The sequence below is a fragment of the Rhipicephalus sanguineus genome, chromosome 8 (genome assembly GCF_013339695.2).
Source record: "Rhipicephalus sanguineus isolate Rsan-2018 chromosome 8, BIME_Rsan_1.4, whole genome shotgun sequence".
NCBI classification, from domain to species: domain Eukaryota; kingdom Metazoa; phylum Arthropoda; class Arachnida; order Ixodida; family Ixodidae; genus Rhipicephalus; species Rhipicephalus sanguineus.
The window spans coordinates 41,689,160-41,693,201 of NC_051183.1; positions in this window are offsets into that span (position 1 = coordinate 41,689,160).

Here is a 4,042-nt window from a genome sequence, read left to right on the forward strand (position 1 = left end):
CACCTTCAAGATCACCATTTTTGTTAAATAAATCGCTTGTTGTTAGCCACTAGACTGTGTTGTGGGCTTTGCTTCAAACTTCTTAATCCGAGTAGGTAACTTTTGTTCTGAGGAGGTACTCCTTTGACAGTACAATGCGCGCTTGACAGACGGGTGCATTGCAGTAAATTCGGCAGCAGAATGTGCCTGCTGTGTCACACCTTAATCGATGCCGTAATACCTCCGTCATAAGCCTCCTTGGTTCTCTCCCGCACGTGGGGACCCGATTAAAAGGCGAGCTCTCAATATCACCAAAACTCGGGCTCACGCGATCTTATGGCGCTTCAACGCTGTGAGGCGCTAGTTTCTTGCGATATTAAGCGTGGCGCCAAAACTGGCGATAATCAGTGACGCTAGCATTCATTATACGCGAGGTCAGAGCCTTTACGGTACATCAATATTATTTGGCACAAACTACTAATGGAAGCACAAAAGCCACAAAGAAAAAGTATGCTCTGTGTGCTCCTTTAAGTCAGATGCAGCTTCACGCTTCTTACGGACTCAGCGTTTGTTTCGTTTAGGAAGGAGTCTGAAACGATTTGTAGTGCATGAAACACACAGGGTTTATTGAACGCCACACGTGGACATACTGGGCTCATTACCGTCGCACATGGGCGCACTACTTTCTGAGAAAGCAGGAAAGATATATTCATCAGGTTGAGCCTGTGTCAGATAGAGAGTTGTGCTCTCTCAGAAAGCAGTCCGCGCACGTGCGACGGCGATATATACGCGTGTGGTGTTCAATGAACCTTTGTTGGCAGTTAGCGCTCGTATGTCGTGTCGTGCCTTAATTTGTGTGTGTTTTGTGCACTAAAAATCGTTTCAGGCGTACAACCAACAGGCTCAATTCGCCACAGTTCTTAAGAAGGCGTGTTAGATTAAAATAAAAGTTAGATAAAAATAACGAGGCCATAATTTGGAATCGAAAGTAACGCAGTACCGGCCGTTGTACCTTCTGGTTTCTGGAGGTCAACGCCACCAAGCACCACCACAACGGCATTCTTCGGTGGCTCCTCTTTGGTGTCCTTCCTGCGAAGGTTCTGGCTTAGCGAAGTGTTCGTTGGCTGTGCAGTGCGGCGACGCATGGCAACGTCCCACTCGAGCATAATCGGTATATGAGCGCGCACATTGGCTGTATACTCTGACGTAACCTCGCAGCATTGCAAGAAAGAAGGATGTCTATGGCGTCAATATCAATACATCACGGAGGGGAAAAAATATTTATGTGGGGTCTGAACCATCGGAACAGCAACTTCGACAGGCACTCAACAACGAAACCGCCATGGTACTTGCTCTATCTCCTACTACACAGGCTATCACTTCATAATTTACTTTGGTTTCCGCCCGCAGAGCTCAAGTGTCAGCCGTTTGCGCCAGACAGTAGAAGCGTTGTCAGCGGAAAATTTTTAACTTTTTGTCGTCCATGTATTTATTCACTGATTTTCAAAGTAAGGAACTGCTTACAACCAAGAAAACACACCTTCTGTAAGCTTCTGCAATACCAGACACCTTGGGGTACATTTGAACACACCGTATCATTCCCTTAATTGAGAAGATAATGCCACCGTGGCGACAGGTTCTCAATTTTGCTCGCCTCTTCCAGTTTTCACCGTATCCTTAATACGGTCCCGCCTGTGGACCAAAGTTGACAGCACACATGTGGAACGCGTGCGCCCTCCTGGCGTCATATTGTTAAAAAAAATTTAGAGTTAATTTTGTGCCCACCAGCGTGTACTCGCCTTGCCGATGTGCCTATCTAAGAAAAGCCCTTATTAGCTAACGAATCAACCCTATGAAATTATACTAGGCTTTTTTATACCTCGACTGACCCCGCGGCTACGAACGAAGATAAGAAAAAGAAGGCTCATTCATAATTTCTGTAAAGCTTAGACTGGGGCGGAAAGTCTGGCATGGTATATGTGCAACCCACGTGAAATGGCGAGTGATCACGAAATCGTAGTCAGATCGAAACAAAAACGAGGTACGAGCGCGCATTATCATGTATGCTATTGCAGATGCGCTAATGTAACGTTAAGGAAAGATGGTTATTCTTGCGTCTCACAGGCGCTTTTGACCGCGTTCATGGCTGATCTGGGACGACTTGAATTCCTTGGTTGTGGTCAAATATTGTCCTTCGAACATGGCACAATCGAATCGCGATCGAGGAACCTAATCGGGATTGAGCTTGGCGCAGACGTCAGCAAAATCGCGATCTGGGAGCCAAAACGGGATGTGCGGACCGCGATCGTCCTAAGCCAGCTCGGATCTCATAGCGAGTAGAAGTACCTGATCCAGATTAGAGCTTAGTCTGGATATTCTCTGGTCGCGTTCAGTAGCGTCCGCGTGACATCGGTATCACTGTGGCATCTATCACGCAAGCACTTCATGGGGATGATGCTGAGATTCCATACCTTGACGCGGTTCAAGAAAGTCGTGCAGCTCAAGGGTGTCACGTCGCACGTTTCAAGCATTCCTCAAGACATTCCTTGTTTTGCGACGTTTTCCGACGCAATGCCGGTGAACAGTTGATACTTAAGCATGTCGTCCTCGAGCGCGGCGAGCGTTCCAAGGGAAGAAATGAAATCGGCGACAGGCTCGCCTGGAAATTGTCGCCTTTCTTGAAATTTGAGCCTTGCGATATAGTCGCACGAGGCGTCTTTGAAATGCCCGTCTAAAAGAGCGACGGCGTCCTGAAACGCATCCAACGCCGGCGTAGACGCAGACGCGTTGGCGGCGTTAAGAGTATGGAAGAGCTTTAGTCCGGCGTGCCTAATGCATTCAGAAGAGTTTTTGCGACGCTCGGGTTTGGTGGCGTCCTCCCCGGCAGCGTCGCCGTAAGCCTGGAAAATTATTTCCAATGAGACCAAGAAAATGGAGGGTCCCCGGGCGAGGAGAGCAACAACGGAGGCGGAATAGGAGACGCCATCGTCAAGAAAGAAATTGAGCGGTGAAAACTGGAAAGAAGAAACTGAAACTGATGACAGTAGAATCTCTTCAAGAAAGAAAAGGCAGCGGCGACTTAGCGCGAAGGAAGTAGAAAAGGAGCGACGCCACAGCCACCATGCTGAGAACAAAGAGCGCTTAGGCTTAGCAATGCGGGTTCGTTACGAGGTAGGAACAGAAGAGTACGCAGCAAAAAATGTGGCTCTTACAAATCCTCGTCGTCATTGCTGTGTTGGTGGTGGTCGTCCCGGCGCAGCAGCAGTCGAGGAAAACCGGCGGTGACCTACGCGACCGGCGGGGACGCCGACCAGCCACGAACACGCGGTGTTGACGCGAAGCGCCGAAGAAGAGGAAACGTCCGCACTCAACGAGTACTCTTCACACGCTGCGTTTATTTACACGTCGCCTGGTAGAACATGATTGCCAGAGCGGCGCCCCCTGGCATCCGTACGTCAATTCCGAAACCGAAACCGCGAGAAACATCAACACAACAAGATGCAAGCTAGGTGACGTAGAGGTCACTCCTAATCACCGTAAAGGCGTAAGGGTGTATTCCCGCCTGACGTCGTTTCCACCTGACGGCGTCGTTGGAAGAGGAGGGCATTGTTCTAGACCTCGCCCGAAGGGCCGCAATCTTCGATGTTAGACCAGAGCCCAACCTTGCGGTATCAGGCTACCAGGAAGGAAGACAGCCCAGCGCTTGCTTCTCAACGGCTGTTTGCTTGCTTGCTTACTTGCTTGCTTGCATTTGGCTCACACCCACAACGGGGGATTGGCCAAGAAGCCGGCGGTTACACTCAATTGGAACATTGGGTTAAAAAAGAAATCAGGGAAAAGGAAAAGTGGCTTTTTTCAAGTAAAATAAGGCGATTCTCGTGATACGAGAAAAGGAAATAAAGATATAAATTAGATTTTGTGTTGGGGGAAGGGGGATGAGAAACAAGAAATTGATAAACAATGGATTAGAAAGGTAATCTTATTGTGTCAATCAGGAACTTGCAGAGGGCCCCGCAGACGTTCCTTTTACTGTATTCCAATGAAGCAGCCCCAAAGGAGAGGA